The sequence below is a fragment of the Lithobates pipiens genome, unplaced genomic scaffold, assembly GCF_037356315.1.
Source record: "Lithobates pipiens isolate NorthernLeopardFrog02 unplaced genomic scaffold, aLitPip1_a1.2 Scaffold_28, whole genome shotgun sequence".
Classification (NCBI taxonomy): Eukaryota; Metazoa; Chordata; class Amphibia; order Anura; family Ranidae; genus Lithobates; species Lithobates pipiens.
The window spans coordinates 216,417,453-216,437,785 of NW_027507789.1; positions in this window are offsets into that span (position 1 = coordinate 216,417,453).

Consider the following 20,333-nt stretch of genomic DNA (forward strand, 5'->3'; position numbering starts at 1 on the left):
AAAGCCCCCCCCCCTCCCTCCCGGTTTGTGCTTTTGTACAAAAAAAAAAAAACAGCAAAAGCATCTTCCCCATTTCTGTTGGGTTGAAGCGATCGGAATTAAGAATGATGTGTTTCCATCATATGACCACCAGATGGCACACATGACAAGGCCGTAGTATATAGAGGTCGGTCCTCTGTAGTTGTGTTAGTAGCTCAGAAGGAGAAGTTATGATAAAGAAAACAAAAGTAACCTCATATAAAAGGTGCTTCTCTGTGTAGCACTGACTCCCGAAGAAGCTGCTGGTTTAATGGGCTTCCCGTTGTGTCTAGGGGTTTCCCGTGGTAGATTGCCCAAGAACTATAGAGACTGACGACAGATTTTTATTTGCAAAAACATAAGACAACGAACAGTCTCTCAGTATAGGATCAGAGGGTTTATGTGGAAAGTCCAGGTACTCTTAATGTTGAAGACGGTATAGGAGAACTCTCTTACTTTAAATAAATCCAGAGAATATCCATTCACAGCTGGATCTTCACCCTAATCGGATAGTCCTTCTCTCACCAGGCCTAGCAGCCAACAGGGTGCTTGAGTCAGGAACAAGTCTCTGCCACAGATGTTGTTGTAGAACATGTAGGAACAAGTCTCTGCCACAGATGTTGTTGTAGAACATGTAGGAACAAGTCTCTGCCACAGATGTTGTTGTAGAACACGTAGGAACAAGTCTCTGCCACAGACGTTGTTGTAGAACATGGAGGAACAAGTCTCTGCCACAGACGTTGTTGTAGAACATGTAGGAACAAGTCTCTGCCACAGATGTTGTTGTAGAACATGTAGGAACAAGTCTCTGCCACAGACGTTGTTGTAGAACATGTAGGAACAAGTCTCTGCCACAGACGTTGTTGTAGAACATGTAGGAACAAGTCTCTGCCACAGACGTTGTTGTAGAACATGTAGGAACAAGTCTCTGCCCCGACGTTGTTGTAGAACATGGAGGAACAAGTCTCTGCCACAGACGTTTTTGTAGAACATGTAGGAACAAGTCTCTGCCCCGACGTTGTTGTAGAACATGTAGGAACAAGTCTCTGCCACAGATGTTGTTGTAGAACATGTAGGAACAAGTCTCTGCCACAGACGTTGTTGTAGAACATGTAGGAACAAGTCTCTGCCACAGACGTTGTTGTAGAACATGTAGGAACAAGTCTCTGCCCCGACGTTGTTGTAGAACATGGAGGAACAAGTCTCTGCCACAGACGTTTTTGTAGAACATGTAGGAACAAGTCTCTGCCACAGACGTTGTTGTAGAACATGTAGGAACAAGTCTCTGCCCCGACGTTGTTGTAGAACATGGAGGAACAAGTCTCTGCCCTGACGTTGTTGTAGAACATGTAGGAACAAGTCTCTGCCCCAGAAATTGTTGTAGAACATGTACGAACAAGTCTCTGCCCCGACGTTGTTGTAGAACATGGAGGAACAAGTCTCTGCCCTGACGTTGTTGTAGAACATGGAGGAACAAGTCTCTGCCCTGACGTTGTTGTAGAACATGGAGGAACAAGTCTCTGCCCTGACGTTGTTGTAGAACATGGAGGAACAAGTCTCTGCCCTGACGTTGTTGTAGAACATGGAGGAACAAGTCTCTGCCACAGACGTTGTTGTAGAACATGTAGGAACAAGTCTCTGCCCCAGAAATTGTTGTAGAACATGTACGAACAAGTCTCTGCCCCAACGTTGTTGTAGAACACGTAGGAACAAGTCTCTGCCACAGACGTTGTAGAACATGTAGGAACAAGTCTCTGCCACAGACGTTGTTGTAGAACATGTAGGAACAAGTCTCTGCCACAGACGTTGTTGTAGAACATGTAGGAACAAGTCTCTGCCACAGATGTTGTTGTAGAACATGTAGGAACAAGTCTCTGCCACAGACGTTGTTGTAGAACATGGAGGAACAAGTCTCTGCCACAGACGTTGTTGTAGAACATGTAGGAACAAGTCTCTGCCACAGACGTTGTTGTAGAACATGGAGGAACAAGTCTCTGCCACAGACGTTGTTGTAGAACATGGAGGAACAAGTCTCTGCCACAGACGTTGTTGTAGAACATGTAGGAACAAGTCTCTGTCACAGACGTTGTTGTAGAACATGGAGGAACAAGTCTCTGCCACAGACGTTGTTGTAGAACATGTAGGAACAAGTCTCTGCCACAGACGTTGTTGTAGAACATGGAGGAACAAGTCTCTGCCACAGACGTTGTTGTAGAACATGTAGGAACAAGTCTCTGCCACAGACGTTGTTGTAGAACATGGAGGAACAAGTCTCTGCCACAGACGTTGTTGTAGAACATGGAGGAACAAGTCTCTGCCACAGACGTTGTTGTAGAACACGTAGGAACAAGTCTCTGCCACAGACGTTGTTGTAGAACACGTAGGAACAAGTCTCTGCCACAGACGTTGTTGTAGAACACGTAGGAACAAGTCTCTGCCACAGACGTTGTTGTAGAACATGTAGGAACAAGTCTTTGCCACAGACGTTGTTGTAGAACATGTAGGAACAAGTCTCTGCCACAGACGTTGTTGTAGAACATGTAGGAACAAGTCTTTGCCACAGACGTTGTTGTAGAACATGTAGGAACAAGTCTCTGCCCCAGACGTTGTTGTAGAAGAGGAACAAGGGAAACTTTAAAACTTGTAGAACACTCGTGTGGTACCAGTATTTTGCAGCCAATGCGGCGATACCGCATGAGATTGGATTCGCTTAGGTCCCTCAGCCTCACCAGGCTCTTGTTGAGAAGCCAACCCTTGCGTGCGCTTCTCCCGAAGAGTCTTCCACTGGATAACTTAGAAGTTGCTGGGCCTCTCCACAACCTGAGGCGGCACCGGACCACCTCTGAATCCTTCCTTTAGTTTCCTCGCCTTGGGCTAGCCAGCCCAGAGACGTTAAAGTCGTGTGGATCTGCACCCCAGGCCATAGGCGTCCTGGGGCATACTTATGGACCGGAACCCCAAAACACGTGACGTCCACATCTTAAGTACCCTCTCCCAGAAGGCACAGCAAGAGTGACACTCCCCCTGGGCTGACTCCGAAAGAAAGTAACCTTAAAGCACCCAACAAGACTGTGTTACCATGCCCGCCAGAAGTGACAGTGCCCCCCATGGCCAAGCAGAACACCTTGTAGTCTAGTCAGACTGATGCTGAGCTTAAAATTTGGAGTAATCAAACCCAAACCAAACTGCGGTTTAGATTAAACATTCAATTTCAAAAACACATAGCGCGTGCTCTTCAGGGCCGGCGCTACATCTGATTGTCAGTGGTAATTGTATGAAGAATGTTGCAAATCCCTTCACAATGTCACAGAAGATCGTTTTTCTAATGTCGGGGGTTTCCAAACTATGGCCTGCAGGCCACATCTGGTTCACTACAAGATCTTATCTGGCCTGCAGGAACTGTCTGTGATAATACCCTGGCTGGAGCTTCCACTACCTACAAGCTAGCCATGATGGGCACTTCTGGATGTATGGGGGCCTCTGTTGGGTACTCCTGGATGTATGGGGGCCTCTGATGGGCACTTTTCTCTGATGGGCAGTCCTGGATGTATGAAGGCCTTTGATGGGCACTCCTGGATGTATGGGGGCCTCTGATGGGCACTCCTGGATGTAAGGGGGCCTTCCAGCAGGACAATGACCCTAAACATACAGCCAGACCTACAATGGAATGGTTTAGATCAAAGCATATTCATGTGCATAGGCGAGTGCACAGGGTGTGCCGGGTGTGTCTGGGCACACTCTAATGCCCAGGCACATCCAACACACCCCAGGGCTTTTTTGCTGCCAAAATGTGTGAGATCTTTTTTTTTTTATTATTTTTATTTTTTATTCTAATTGACACTCCTGCAAGCGGGACTATTTGTCATGGATGTGCACAACTCCTGTGGGAACTGCAGCCACTGGCCGCGGAGTAATCAGTCCGTCAGCTGCATTTTCCGATGCTGACTTTGTAGTTCCCGGCTCCAGCATCCCTGTCAGCTGAATAGCACTCCGCCGCTCGCTGTCAGAGATCAAATATATTAGGGGTCCATATAGTGAACTTGGTGTTGAGTTGTTCTCTGTACGGTCAACCCAGAGGACAAGGGGGCACTTTTTACGTCTAGAGGAAAAGAGATTTCATCTTCAAGTACGGAAAGGTTTCTTCACAGTTAGAGCTGTGAAAATGTGGAATAGACTCCCGCCAGAGGTGGTTCTGGCCAGCTCAGTAGATTGCTTTAAGAAAGGCCTGGATACTTTCCTGAATGTACATAATATAACTGGGTACTAACATAGGTAAAGTTGATCCAGGGAAAATCCGATTGCCTCTTGGGGGATCAGGAAGGATTTTTTTTCCCCCTGCTGTAGCAAATTGGAGCATGCTCTGCTGGGGTTTTTTTTTCGCCTTCCTCTGGATCAATTGTGGGCATAAAATTGGGTATTTGGATTGTACGATTATTTTTTATTTTATTTATTTGTTTTTAAGGTTGAACTGGATGGACTTGTGTCTTTTTTCAACCTGACTAACTATGTAACTATGCAACTATGTAACTATGTGAACTTCAGAGATAGCATCGGATACTTCCTGACTGCTTTCTTCACAGCTGTGGCTGCAGTCCTCACAGGGGTTCCCCCGCCATCCATCCCGTGCCCTGTGTGCCACAAGACAGCCGGCCGATCTCCTCTCTGATGCAGCATTTGGATGAAAACGGTCTCTCTCCTCCTCGGGTTCCTGTCTGGCTGAGTCTGAGCTTTCACAGCTCCAGTACAGGTGGGCGGAGCAGGAAGTAATCATCACAGAGTGCATCCTCCATCACTTCTCCTCCTGCCCAGCACACACCACGGTTCTCCCTGGGAATGAAGATCTCAGAGGACAGACCTGTGAGTTCTCACCTTCTCTGCCTTCTCCACTATACAATTCTGTGCTGTAACCCGCCCTGCACTTTGCAGGTGTAGCCCTGACCCCCGAAGGAGCGGCTGAATTTATTGGGCATACCGTTAGCACCTTCACCTCGTATGCGTCTAGGGGTTTCCCGAGGTAGATGGCCCAAAAACTGCAGAGACTGACGACAGATGCACTTAAAGGGATTTTTATTTGGGGAAAAAATAGTTAACAACACAGTCTCTCAACATAGGATCAGAGGGTTTAGGTGAAAAGTCCAGGTAATAGCCATTCACAACTGGATCCTCACCCTAATTGGATAGTCCTTCTCTCACCAGGCCTAGCAGCCATCAGGGTACTTGAGTTAGGAACAAGTCTCTGCCACAGACTTTGCTATAGAACACGTGAGGGAAACACTCGTGTGGTACCAGTATCTTGCAGCCGGTCTGGCGATGCCACACGAAATTGGATTCGCTTAGGTCCTTCAGCTTTTCCAGGCTCTTGTTGAGAAGCCAACCCTTGCGTGGCCTTCTCCCGAAGAGTCCTCTCCTGGATAACTTCACAGGTGCTGGGCCTCTCCACAACCTGAGACGGCACCGGACCACCTCCGAATCCTTCCTTTAGTTTCCTCGCCCTCGGGCTAGCCAGCCCTGAGACGTAAAGTCGGGTGGATCCGCACCCAAGGCCATGGAAGTCCTGGGGGCTGGTCAGGAGGACCAGGACCATGCAGTCAGAACATACTTCTGGACCGGAATCCCTGAAACACGTGACAACCGCACCTTAAGTACCCCCTCCCAGAAGGCACAGCAAGAGTGACACTCCCGCTGGGCTGGCACTGAGAGAAAGTAACCTTAATGCATCCAACTAGACTGTGTTTCTATGCCTGCCGCAAGTGACAGCGCGCCCCTATGGCTAGGCAGAACACCCGGCAGTCCAGTCAGACTGATGCTGAGGTCAAAATTTAGAGTAATCATACCCAAACCAAACTCTGGATTAAGGGCAACATTAAATTTAAAAAACACACATAGCGCGTGCTGTTCAGGAGCCGGCGCTGCACAGGTTTACTGAAAGAGAAAGTAACATTCTAGAACAGGTTAGGAATTCCCGGGAATTCTGAGGTGCTACATAAATGTATTCCACATACACATTATAGAAAGCTCCCAACTGTCCCGGATTTCCAGGGACTGTCCCTGATTTTGAGGGACTGTCCCTGATTTGGAGCAATGTCCCTCTGTCCCCCACAGTGTTGCATGATCGCGCAATTGTCGTTCAAAGTGCATCAGCGCTGAAATCTGAAAATTGGTCTGGACAGGAGAGGGGTTTGAGTGCCCGGTAAGCAAGTGGTTAAGAGGGGTGTGGCGGGGGGCGTGTCCTATGCCTATATACATTTGCAAGTGGGTGTCCCTCATTCCCATCTCAAAATATTGAAGGGGTATGCTACTGCTTCTTGGCTGCTTGACATCGGGAAGGTTTTGGCTAATGAGAAAGAAGTTTTGTTTGTTGTGGACGCTGCGAGCCGCCGTCGCCGCTTAACATGTTGGCAACCAACTGCCGGTTTGCACCAGTTAGGAAAATGTAGAGAAGGAGACAGCTGTGTTACATGTTTTTTTTATATTTTTTTTTCATATTTTCCACATTATCTTTAGAAAAAGGGAAAAAGAATTGCGTTCTTCATAAATGTTTAGCTTCATACCCAGATTAATCAGTTCTACTTCTAACTCCATAGCTCCCAACTGTCCCGGATTTCGAGGGACTGTCCCGGATCTGGAGCAATGTCCCTCTGTCCCTCTTTCCTCCGCATTTGTCCCTCATTTTGGTCTATATAGTTGTATATAAAATGCACTTTTTATCTATAAAAAAGTGTTTCCCAGAGCTAAACCTTTCATCCAAATTTCTAAATTGCTGCATTTGTAGATTTCAAAAGCCAATATAAAGGAATAGTAGTGGTTAAAAAAAATCACTTTGGGTGGGTTTAATCAATCTTTTTTTGTACAATTCTCCTTTAAGGGGGCGTGGCAAGGGTGTGTCCTATGCCTGCATGCTTTTGCTGATAGGTGTCCCTCATTCCCATTTCAAAAAGTTGGGAGGTGTGCATTATATCCTGTTAAAATGATTATTTTTTTTAATAGCATATAATGTGGGAATACATCTTTGTAGCACCTCAGAAGTCCCAGGAATTCCTAACCTATCAAAAACTCTTATCATGACAATAATACTTCCCAACTCCAGGACAGTAAAAAATTCCAATCTTAAGGGGGAGGGTAACCTCTTTCACTTAAAGTGGAGGGCCACCCTGGAAAAAAAAAAAACATAAAAAAAAAAAAAAAAAAAATGAAAACATTTTTTTTTTTACTTACCAGAAATGCCTGTTGCTAGGCACATCATCCTAATCTGCCTCTTCCTCCTCCGTGGAGATCTTCTTTCTTCTCTCCTCGTCGCGTTGTCTTCTGGGTAATGGGTCGTGCTGTGTTCTGGGAACTGTGTGTCCCAGAACACAGCGCGTCCCATTCACAAAGCGCTGCGCGACTCGCGCATGCGCAGTAGGAAACGGGCAGTGAAGCCGCAAGGCTCCACTGCCTGTTTCCCTTAGAAAGAATGGCGGCGCCGGGACCCGAGAGCCGAGGGACGGGTCGGCCTCGAGCGGCCGACATCGCGGGGCGCCCTGGACAGGTAAGTCGGCTTATTAAGTCAGCAGCTGCAGTGTTTGCAGCTGCTGACTTTTAATTTATTTATTTTTTTTAAACGGCCCTCCTCTTTTACTGATTCTAATTTCTCTTCCTTCACCCCAAAGCCTTGACATCATCACATGCCATGCAGAGATCTGCAATTAGTGGACCTCCAGCTATTGCAAAACTACAACTCCCATCATGCCTCTGCCTCTGGGTGTCATGCTTGTGGCTGTCAGATTCTTGCTATGCCTCATGGGACTTGTAGTTCTGCAACAGCTGGAGGTCCGCTAATTGCATATCCCTGCCATAGAGGGATATTAATCCTGTATGGTATAATGGGGAGGCTGGAGTGTGACCACAGCCAGTAACTTAAAGCGGAGGTCCACCCTAAAATAAAAAAAATTACATTAACATTCTCCAAAAAATATTTAAAAAAAATGTGAAAAAAAAAGAAAAAATTTTTTTTACTTACCAGAAACCTCCTGTTGCTAGGCAGTCTTCCTAATCTGCCTCTTCCTATTCCGCGGCGCTGTTCCTTCAGTGCGCTGGTAGGACGTTAGGAAAGGTCCCGCAAGCAGCATCTTTTGGGTGGTGTGGTAGCGTTGCATACACCGCTTCTAAACCGCCCCATTGGAATGAATGGGCCAGTGCAGAGGGCGGTTTTCACCCCCGCTACCGGCCGAAAAGGGGTTAAATCCGCCCGCAAAATGCTTCTGCGGCGGCGCTTTGCCGGCAGTATAGCAGCGCTGCCCCGTTGTTTTCAACCACCGCTGCAAAGAAGCTGCTGGCGGGACTTTTTCTGATGCCCTGCCAGCGCAGCGCCCCCGTGTGAAAGAACTGAGGCTTTCACGCTGTGTTTGCAGCTGAGGCTTTTTTTCAGGTGCTATTCTTAGCACTGTAGCGCCTGAAAAAAACGCCTCAGTGTGAAAGGGCTCTAACGCTCATTTCCTCTATTAGTTCTGCAGCCTCTGACGGTCCGCTCAAGCATTAGTGAACATTGTGTGTCCCTTTGGTCATGTCAGGGGCCACATTTGGGGCCCCCCTTTAGCTGATGAGTTGACAACCACCGGCATAGACCCCTTTACTGCACACATTAGTGTCTGTACAGTGGAACCTTGGATTACGAGCATAATCCGTTCCAGGAGAATGCTTGTAATCCAAAGCACTCGCATATCAAAGCGAGTTTCCCCATTTAAGTCAATGGAAACTAAGATAATTCGTTCCACATTGACTTCTATTGCATGCAATACCTCATGTGGCCAGAGGTCGTGGGGGGGCGCCAGAGAGCCTCGAAAATTCTCAGGGACAGCTCGGAAAGCCTTGGAAACACTCGGGGAACAGAGTATTTCCGAGTGATTCTGAGTCATTCCGAATATTTCCGAATGGCTGTCCCCGGCGCCCCCCGCACCTCTGGCCAAATGCGGTACTGCACCACATATTAGCTTGAATTCCGCTCGTTTTGCGAGACAACACTCGCAAACCGAGTCAGGATTTAAAAAAAAATAGTTGCTCGTCTTTCAAAACGCCCGTTAACCACGTTGCTCGTACACCAAGGCTCCGCTGTATTCTATTGGAGGAGAAAAAAAGATAGACAGGGCCTCTTCACTGGAATCAATGCCTTGTATCCTCCAGCACCGCGTCCTGCATGGCGGACACGTTTTATAAAAAGTGTGGAATGAAAGGTGAGGAGCTGTAGGACAAATATGATAAAAAAACTAGAGCGAGTTTTTTTTTTTTTTTGTAATAATAAAAGAAAGTAAATGTGAAGGATGTGACCTTTCTGAATAGGCCCCTATCACAGACAAGGGGGAGAAGTGGCTCTCATCCTCCCTCATTGTTATTCCCGTCACATATGTAGAAGTCTATATAGAAATGCTAAGCATTTCTTTTGCTGTTGCATTAATTGGCTATTTCCTGGCAGCTAATTTACTATCAGCTTGTTAGCTGCTTGGAAGTGGCCTGTGTACGTGGATTTATGGCCGAGGTAATATTGTCTGCAGCCGCACATTATACAAAGGCTTCCCAGTAGTGTTTTCATAAATCCGCACCTTCCAGACAACCGCGCTCACCTTCCCAAATCCGGGGCGCTGACTTCTGTACTCCCCTCTCTGCTTTTATATGATCCGTCACTTCGCCCGCTTTTACCCCCGTCGCTTCGTGGTATGCAAATGTGCCCATAGGTGGCAGATCTCTGAGGTCTGCATTGGAATAATGCAGATATTCTACATCATATCTATTCAGTACGGTCGTTCAATGTACTGTACAAAGCCCCGGGGGCCAGGGCCGGTGCCAGACTATTTTTTGCCCTAGGCAAAGCGCTAAGCTACTTGCACCTGGGCTGTGTAAGGGGCCCAAAAATTTTTGATGGCCGCCCTGCTGGCTGGGAAGGGGTTAACATCTAAGGCAATCAAAAGGGTTAACAGCGTGCCTAGCCAGTGTTTGTGTGTGTACTCTGTGCTGCTTTTACTAAGAGATGTGCTGTGCAGGGAAACAAAAACCGGCACATCGCCGCAGACAGGACAGAGCTCTGTATTGTTTACATTGACAGAGCTCTCTCCTGTTTTCCTGCTTGCCAATCAGCGTGACGCCGGTTATCCATCGGCCAGCGCCCGCTGATTGGCTGGTGCTGTGACTAATCCCAAAACAGCCAGCGAGCCCCCCTACCTGGAAGTTCCCGGATGTCGTACTAGATACGTGATCCGGCACAGATGAGCCGCTCTGCCGCCATACTCCTACGTGAGGCGGTCTGCAAGCGGTTAAAGTTAGACGGAGAAATATAAAAAAAAGAGTTAAAAACGTCTCATAAAAGTTTCTATTTCAGACACGTCAATATCTCACTTTTCGTGCTTTTTCCTTTGCAAATTTTTCCACCAATTAAACCAGATCAAGTGCTGATGCCTGATTTATGTTCATTTAATATAGTTGCCAAGCCAACTAGTGTCTTTTCCAACATTGTAGAACGTATCTACCTGTTTTATAAGTTTGAGCCTTGAGAAACGACGTTCACCCCTTGCCACTGATACTTGAAGCGTGAGAAGGATCCTTAGAGCAACAGAAACAATTAGGCATGTTATCCGTTTTTTGTTTTTTTTATTGTAGTATGAAGAGAAGTACTGCTTGTGGCGGCATAGACTGCTTGTGGCGGCATAGACTTCTTGTGGAGGCATAGACTTCTTGTGGCGCTATAGACTTCTTGTGGCGCTATAGACTTCTTGTGGCGCTATAGACTTCTTGTGGCGCTATAGACTTCTTGTGGAGCTATAGACTTCTTGTGGAGCTATAGACTTCTTGTGGCGGCATGTACTTTTTGTGGCGGCATGTACTTTTTGTGGCGGCATAGACTTCTAGCGGCATGTACTTCTTGTGGCGGCATGTACTTCTTGTGGCGGCATGTACTTCTTGTGGGGGCATGTACTTCTTGTGGAGGCATGTACTTCTTGTGGAGGCATGTACTTCTTGTGGAGGCATGTACTTCTTGTGGCGGCCTAGACTTCTTGTGGCGGCATGTACTTCTTGTGGCGGCATGTACTTCCTGTGGCGGCATGTACTTCTTGTGGCGGCATGGACTTCTAGCGGCATGTACTTCTTGTGGCGGCCTAGACTTCTTGTGGCGGCATGTACTTCTTGTGGCGGCATGGACTTCTAGCAGCATGTACTTCTTGTGGCGGCATAGACTTCTAGCGAAATGTACTTCTTGTGGCGGCCTAGACTTCTTGTGGCGGCATATACTTCTTGTGGCGGCATATACTTCTTGTGGCGGCATATACTTCTTGTGGCGGCCTGGACTTCGTGCGGCGGCCTGGACTTCTTGCGGCGGCCTGGACTTCTTGCGGCGGCCTGGACTTCTTGTGGCGGCCTGGACTTCTTGCGGCGGCCTGGACTTCTTGCGGCGGCCTAGACTTCTTGCGGCGGCCTAGACTTCTTTTGGTGGCCTAGACTTCTTTTGGTGGCCTAGACTTCTTGTGGCGGCATAGGCTTCTAGCGATGGTATAGGCTTTTTGTGGTGGCCTAGACTTCTTGTTGCAGCCTAGACTTCTTGTTGCAGCCTGGACTTCTTGTTGCAGCCTAGACTTCTTGTTGCAGCCTAGACTTCTTGTTGCAGCCTAGACTTCTTGTGTTGGCCTAGACTTCTTGTGTTGGCCTAGACTTCTTGTGTTGGCCTAGACTTCTTGTGTTGGCCTAGACTTCTTTTGGTGGCCTAGACTTCGTGTGACTTCTTGTGATGCCACAGGCATAGGCTTCTTGTGAAGCCATAGGCTTCTAGCGATGGTATAGGCTTTTTGTGGTGGCATAGACTTCTTGTTGCAGCCTAGACTTCTTGTGTTGGCCTAGACTTCCTTTGTTGGCCTAGACTTCCTTTGTTGGCCTAGACTTCCTTTGTTGGCCTAGACTTCCTTTGTTGGCCTAGACTTCCTTTGTTGGCCTAGACTTCTTGTGGCGGCATAGGCTTCTTGTGGCGGCATAGGCTTTGGAGGTCTTTGAGCAATTGTTTCAAGTTCAATACAAACACTGAAGGATCTCTGATCTTAGCAAATGCAACCTATGTAGGGGTGCTTTTTACCTCCCTGCCAGGAAAAAGTGGGGTAGGGTGATCTGTCAATCTAACAGTGTTTTTTATTTTTATTTTTTTTTCATTTTATAATAGCATTTATTTTTTTATTATTTCACTGCGTGCCATTATAAAAAAAATAAAAAATATGATACCATTATATTAACCACTTCAATACCGGGCACTTTTACCCGCTTCCTGCTATAGACTTCTTATGGAGCTATAGACTTCTTGTGGATCTATAGATTTCTTGTGGCGGCATGTACTTTTTGTGGCGGCATAGACTTCTAGCGGCATGTACTTCTTGTGGCGGCATAGACTTCTAGCGGCATGTACTTCTTGTGGCGGCATGTACTTCTTGTGGTGGCATGGACTTCTTGTGGTGGCCTAGACTTCTTGTGGTGGCCTAGACTTCTTGTGGCGGCATGGACTTCTTGTGGCGGCATAGACTTCTAGCGGCATGTACTTCTTGTGGCGGCATAGACTTCTAGCGGCATGTACTTCTTGTGGCGGCATAGACTTCTAGCGGCATGTACTTCTTGTGGCGGCATGTACTTCTTGTGGTGGCATGGACTTCTTGTGGCGGCCTAGACTTCTTGTGGCGGCATGGACTTCTTGTGGCGGCATGGACTTCTTGTGGCAGCATGGACTTCTTGTGGCAGCATGGACTTCTTGTGGCGGCATGTACTTCTTGTGACGGCATGGACTTCTAGCGGCGGCATAGACTTCTAGCGGCATGTAATTCTTGTGGCGGCCTAGACTTCTTGTGGCGGCCTAGACTTCTAGCGGCATGGATTTCTTGTGGCGGCATAGACTTCTAGCGGCATGTACTTCTTGTGGCGGCATGTACTTCTTGTGGCGGCATGTACTTCTTGTGGCGGCGTGTACTTCTTGTGGCGGCATATACTTCTTGTGTCGGCATATACTTCTTGTGGTGGCATGGACTTCTAGCGGCATGTACTTCTTGTGGCGGCATAGACTTCTAGCGGCCTAGACTTCTTCTGGCGGCATATACTTCTTGTGTCGGCATATACTTCTTGTGGTGGCATGGACTTCTAGCGGCGGCCTGGACTTCTTGCGGCGGCCTGGACTTCTTGCGGCGGCCTAGACTTCTTGCGGCGGCCTAGACTTCTTGTGGCGGCATAGGCTTCTAGCGATGGTATAGGCTTCTTGTGGAGGCATAGGCTTTTTGTGGCGGCATAGACTTCTTGTTGCAGCCTAGACTTCTTGTGTTGGCCTAGACTTCTTGTGGTGGCATAGGCTTCTAGCGATGGTATAGGCTTCTTGTGGAGGCATAGGCTTTTTGTGGCGGCATAGACTTCTTGTTGCAGCCTAGACTTCTTGTGTTGGCCTAGACTTCTTGTGTTGGCCTAGACTTCCTTTGTTGGCCTAGACTTCTTGTGGCGGCATAGGCTTCTTGTGGCGGCATAGGCTTCTTGTGGCGGCATAGGCTTTGGAGGTCTTTGAGCAATTGTTTCAAGTTCAATACAAACACTAAAGGATCTCTGATCTTAGCAAATGCAACCTATGTAGGAGTGCTTTTTACCTCCCTGCCAGGAAAAAGTGGGGTAGGGTGATCTGTCAATCTAACAGTGTTTTTTATTTTTATTTTTTTTTCATTTTATAATAGCATTTATTTTTTTATTATTTCACTGCGTGCCATTATAAAAAAAATAAAAAATATGATACCATTATATTAACCACTTCAATACCGGGCACTTTTACCTGCTTCCTGCCCAGGCTAATTTTCAAGTTTCAGCGCTGTCACACTTTGAATGACAATTGCGCAGTCGTGCAACACTGTATCCATATGAAATTTCTATATATTTTTTACACAAATAGAGCTTTCTGCTGGTGGTATTTAATCACCACTGGGATTTTATTTTTTGCTAAAAAAAAAATAATTTTTTTTTTTACATTTTTTCTTTGTTTCTGTTATTAACTTTTGCAAATAAATAATCTTTCTTCAGAGATTTAGGCCAAGTCGTATTCCGCTACATTTCTTTGGTGAAAATAACTCAAAAAAGTGTTTGTTATTTAGTATGTAGGTAAAGTTATATACAAACTATGGTATACAGTGGATATAAAAAGTCTACACACCCCTGTTAAAATGTCAGGTTTCTGTGTCAGCCAAGCAAGTGTTTAACAACAACACAGGAGAACGTCTCTAGAGATGTGACCAAGGCGAAGGCAGAGATCATCTGGGCTGGATGGCTTTAGTAGGCAGGACTGACGAGCAGGATATCATCAACATGTGAGTCACTGTGGAGAGATGGGAGCTGGCAATTAACCGACAGCTGAGCGGCCAACTCAGAGAAGGAAGGACTGAGCCCAGCCCTGACATGTGTTTGCATAAGTGTGCATACCCGCAATCACATTCAAACTCATGTTAAATAGTCAGTACACACCTGCCATCATTTAAAGTGCCTCTGATTAACCCCAAATAAAGTTCAGCTGTTCTTGTAGGTCTTTCCTGACATTTACTTAGTCGCATCCTACAGCAAAAGCCATGGTCCGTAGAGAGCTTCCAAAGCATCAGAGGGATCTCATTGTTAAAAGGTATCAGTCAGGAGAAGGGTACAAAATAATTTCCTAAGGCATTAGATATACCATGGAACACAGTGAAGAACGTCGTCATCAAGTGGAGAAAATATGGCACAAGTGACATTACCAAGAACTGGACATCTCTCCAAAATTTATGAAAATACGAAAAGAAAACTGGTCAGGCAGGCTGCCAAGAGGCCTACAGCAACATTAAAGGAGCTGCAGGAATATCTGGCAAGTACTGGCTGTGTGGTGACAACAATCTCCCGTATTCTTCATATGTTTGGGCTGTGAGGTAGAGTGGCAAGATGGAAGCCTTTTCTTACCAAAAAAAAGCATCCAAGCCCGGCTAAATTTTGGAAAAACACATCTGAAGTCTCCCAAAAGCATGTGGGAAAATGTGTTATGGTCTGCAGAAACCAAGGCTGAGCTTTTTGGCCATAATTCCAAAAGATATGTTTTGCACAAAAACAACACTGCGCATCACCAAAAGAACACTATACCCACCGTGAAGCATGGTGGTGGCAGCATCGTGCTTTGGGGATGTTTTTCTTCAGCTGGAACAGGGACCTTAGTCAAGGTGGAGGGAATTATGAACAGTTCCAAATACCGGTCAATATTGGCACAAAACCCTCAGACTGCTAGAAAGCTGAACACGAAGAGGAACTTCATCTTTCAGCATAACGACCCAAAGCATGCATCCAGCTCAACAAAGGAATGGCTTCACCAGAAGATTAAAGTTTTGGAATGGCCCAGCCAGAGCCAAGACCTGAATCCCACTGAAAATCTGTGGGGTGATCTGAAGAGGGCTGTGCACAGGAGATGTCCTCACAATCTGACAGATTTGGAGTGTTTTTTTGAAAAAGAAGAGCGGGCAAATATTGCCAAGTCAGGATGTGCCATGCTGATAGACTCATACCCAAAAAGACTGAAGAGTGCTGTAATAAATTCAAAAAGTGCTTCAACAAAGTATTGCTATATGTATATAAGTATATGCTCGGAAACAATTCGACGCATGCTCAGAAGCATTGAACTTCATTTTCTCGGCCCGTCATAGTGTTGCACGTCACCGCGTTCTTAACGATCGAGAGTTCAGAGAACTTTTATGTGGCCGTGTGTATGCAAGCCAAACTTGAGCTGAATTCCATCGGAAAAGCCATCTAAGTTTTCCGACGAAAAATCCGATCGTGTGCAGTGTTCCCAACCTCCTGCAGTCTTGTTTACTGACAAAACATGGGAATTTTACTGACTGAGCACTTTTTTTTTTTTTTTTTTACTGGCAACCTGAAAAAAAAAAAAAGACAGAACCTCTTAAAAACTGCGGCATCAGTTTTTAAGAGGTTCTGTCTTTTTTTTTTTTTTTTTTCAGGTTGCCAGTAAAAAAAAAAAAAAAGTGCTTAGTCAGTAAAATTCCCATGTTTTGTCAGTAAACAAGACTGCAGGAGTTTGGGAACACTGTATGACATCCTCCTAGAACAAAAGGGTTCCCGCCCATCCTTCATTTTACAATGGTCTGGGCGGGATGCTTTCTCACCTCCTTGCCAATGTTAGCGCCATGTGGAGACTGGGCAGCTGGGAGGATGTGATGTTGCGCACAGTACGGAACCTCATTGGCTGGATACCTCTTCTTCACGGATTGGCTGAAGTTCGCAAGAGACCTCGGCTAACATCATCCAGTCCTGCAGCGGTTTGTGAAACGTCTGTGTTGTGTGTGGGGGGGCATCGGCGGACTCTGCAGGGAGTGGGGAAGTGGACAGAGAGTAGGGAAACCAGTGCCCGTGGCTGCACCCTAGGTTGCTGCCTAGCTCTGCCTAGTGCCCAACCTGAGGCCCTTTAGCAGTGCCAGGATAAGATCATCCAATGCGCAGGGCAATTGCACCCCCCCCCCACCAACCTTCATCATTCATGTGCAAGCTTATGAGGAGGAGGAGAGAGACCACAGCCTGCACCTCTTCCCGGCTCTCTCCTTCGGACCTTGCTGCTTCCAGCATTGGGCTGGCCGAAGTAGTGATGCTGATGTCACTGCTCCTGTCAGCCTTACAGTAGAAGGAACTTATGGCACCCCCAGCCCTACAGTACACGTTGCGCCCAGGGAAACCTCCCTTCTGCGCCCCCTCCCTTGTCCGGGCCTGCCCTTTCGTATATGGCCCTCAGTCCTCAGCAGTTTGTAGTGGGAACATTGATTAGGGTAATAGCATTGATCTCAGAGGGAAAAAGCCTAAAAATAGAAAAAAATAAACGGATGCAGCCACCACCACATCTAATGATTGGTAAGCTGCGATATATTACATTTTTGGTTTTGGATTTAATACGGCTTTAAATTAATTCACAACGACCAATTGCAAATGTAATTTCTACTGGTACACTATGGGGAATGTTAGGTAGGAAAAAGCCATTAGTGACTACCTGCTGTTCTATAGTGTATTCCCATCTCATTAGCGTGTCAGTCTGTTGCTGCCAGATATTACATCAATGTCTCGGGGACTCCAGGTAGAGTCACCGGCAACATGCCAGATCTGCGGCCCCTCTTCACCGCAGGTGTGTCGGAATCCTCCATCGTAGCACTGACCCCCGAAGGAGCTGCTGGTTTTATTGGGCTTACCTTTACCTTCTTGTCTGCTTCTCCGTCTAGGGATTCCCGTGGTAGATGGCCCAAAGAAATGTGGAAACTGACACTGGATCTTCTTTTCAGTTATTTATTTGAAGTAGAAACAAAGTCTCTCAGTTTAGGGTGGAGGGTTAGGAATAAGTTCAGGTACTTCGGACTGCAAAAATAGAAAATCCAGAGAATAGCAACCGTTTCACAGCTGGATCCTACAACCCCCGGATAGACCTCCTCTCACTAGGCCTAGCAGCCGGAAGGGTGCTAAGGAAAGTCTCTGCCACAGACTCGAGCGTAAAAAAATACTTGAGTAAAAGTCTCTGCCACAGACTTGAGCATAACTGAGGGACGTAGACAAATTTAAAGAGCTATCATACAGTACCAGTATCTCTCAGCCGATCCGGCAAAACCGTATGAGTGTAGATCCATGAAATGTCCTTCAACTAAGCCTCCAGGCTCCTTCAGAGAAGCCAGCCTTGTGCACGGCCTTCTACTGAAGAGTCCTCCCCTGGGGTTTCTCCAGTTGCTGGGCCTCTCCCTTAGATGAGACAGCACCCAACCACCTTTGAATCAATAGGCCCCCGAGATCCATTCAGGCCTGTCCCTGCAGTTGTGTTTCCTCGGGCCAGCCAACCCAGAGACTTGGAAATGCATGGTTCCGCACCCCAGACCAGGAGGACCAGAACCAAGCAGACAGAAAATAGTCTCCGGAACAGAACCCAGAACTACGTGATGTCAGTACCTTAAAGAGGAAGTAAACCCTGATGGGTTTACTTCCTCTTTGATTCCCTGCAAAGGTAAAGCATAATGGACTACTGTGCATCGCATAGTAGTCCATTATGTGTCACTTACCTGACACAGGAGCCAGCGAAGTCACCGCTGTCCCCTGTAGTCTGGAACGTCCATCTTCTCAGTGGATGACGTCACTCCCGCGCATGTGCACGGGAGCCGCCACTCATGGCATATCGCCGTTAACTGTGGCGTGCTCAGTGCGCCTGCGAACCGCTGTCTACGGTGCATGCGCCGTAGACAGCAGTGCCTGTCTTTTGGCAAATATCTCCTAAACCGTGTAGGTTTAGGAAATATTACTTGGACCTACAGGTAAGCCTTAATCTAGGCTTACCTGTAGGTCAAAGTGGTTTGTAGGGGTTTACAACCACTTTAAATACCACCTCCCAGAATGCACAGCAGGAGAACACTCCAACTGGGCTGGTTCCGAAAGAAACGTGACATTCAATCCACCCAGCTAGACTGCGTTCTTACTCTTGCCGGCGGTGAGAGCGACACCTGCGGCCAAGGAGAACCCAGTGTAACCCAGCTGGACTGGCACTGAAACCAGAAATTTAGTAAATTAGCCCCAAAACCAAACTGTGGTTTCAGGAAAGTTAACTTTGAAAAAAAACAAAGCGCCTGCTCGTCCGGAGCCAGCACTACAATAGTATACAGGAGGGATGGGGCCGGGATATCTCTGCTTTATGTGGAGATATCCTTTAAGATGCAGTCACTGTTCAGAATTATTCCGTTATGTGGGATCATGTTCTATGTGTGGTGTAGTAGTCATTCCTAATACTGATTGTTGGCTGTTGCTGATTTCTCTGTATTGTGCCGCCATCCTCCTCATCCTGACTGTGGAAGCGTAAGCTGGCATTATCCTCCTACTCATCACTACTAATGCAGTTTTATCTATACTGTGATAAATGTTGTGAGTTTGTTGTCCTCTTCTCTATATATCAGTACTAAAGCAGCCTTTTTTCAATGTTTTTTCCCCAAAGGAGCCACTGAAACAATTTTTGATTCCCAGGGATTGAGATGAATCTATCGGGGTTAATTGGGATAATGACCATTATCTTGGTGGTGGGATGAATGCTCCTTACATTGGTGATCAGTGGGAAGAATGCTCCTTACATTGGTGATCAGTGAGAAGAATGTTCCTTACATTGGTGATCAGTGGGAAGAATGTTCCTTACATTGGTGATCAGTGAGAAGAATGTTCCTTACATTGATCAGTGGGAAGAATGTTCCTTACATTGGTGATCAGTGAGAAGAATGTCCCTTACATTGGTGATCGGTGAGAAGAATGTTCCTTACATTGGTGATCAGTGGGAAGAATGTTCCTTACATTGGTGATCAGTGGGAAGAATGTTCCTTACATTGGTGATCAGTGAGAAGAATGTTCCTTACATTGGTGATCAGTGGGAAGAATGTTCCTTACATTGGTGATCAGTGAGAAGAATGTTCCTTACATTGGTGATCAGTGGGAAGAATGTTCCTTACATTGGTGATCAGTGGGAAGAATGTTCCTTACATTGGTGATCAGTGGGAAGAAAGTTCCTTTATATTGGTGGTGGTCGTGGGAAGAATGATCCTTACATTGGTGGTCAGTGGGAGGAATGTCCCTTATATTGATGGTGGTCAGTGGGAAGAATGCTCCTTATATTGGTTGTGGTAGGTGGGAAGAATGCTCCTTATATTGATGGTGGCCAGTGGGAAGAATGCTCCTTACATTGGTGGTCAGTGGAAAGAATGCTCCTTACATTGGTGGTGGTCAGTGGGAAGAATGCTCCTTACATTGTTGGTGGTCAGTGGGAAGAATTCTCCTTACATTGGTGGTGGCCAGTGGGAAGAATGCTCCTTACATTGTTGGTGGTCAGTGGGAAGAATGCTCCTTATATTGGTGGTGGCCAGTGGGAAGAATGCTCCTTACATTGGTGGTCAGTGGAAAGAATGCTCCTTACATTGGTGGTGGTCAGTGGGAAGAATGCTCCTTACATTGTTGGTGGTCAGTGGGAAGAATGCTCCTTACATTGTTGGTGGCCAGTGGGAAGAATGCTCCTTACATTGTTGGTGGTCAGTGGGAAGGATGCTCCTTATATTGGTTGTGGTAGGTGGGAAGAATGCTCCTTATATTGATGGTGGTAGGTGGGAAGAATGCTCCTTATATTGGTTGTGGTAGGTGGGAAGAATGCTCCTTATATTGATGGTGGTAGGTGGGAAGAATGCTCCTTACATTGGTGGTCAGTGGAAAGAATGCTCCTTACATTGGCGGTGGTGGTCATTGAGAGCAATGCTCCTGACATTGGTGGTGGTCACTGG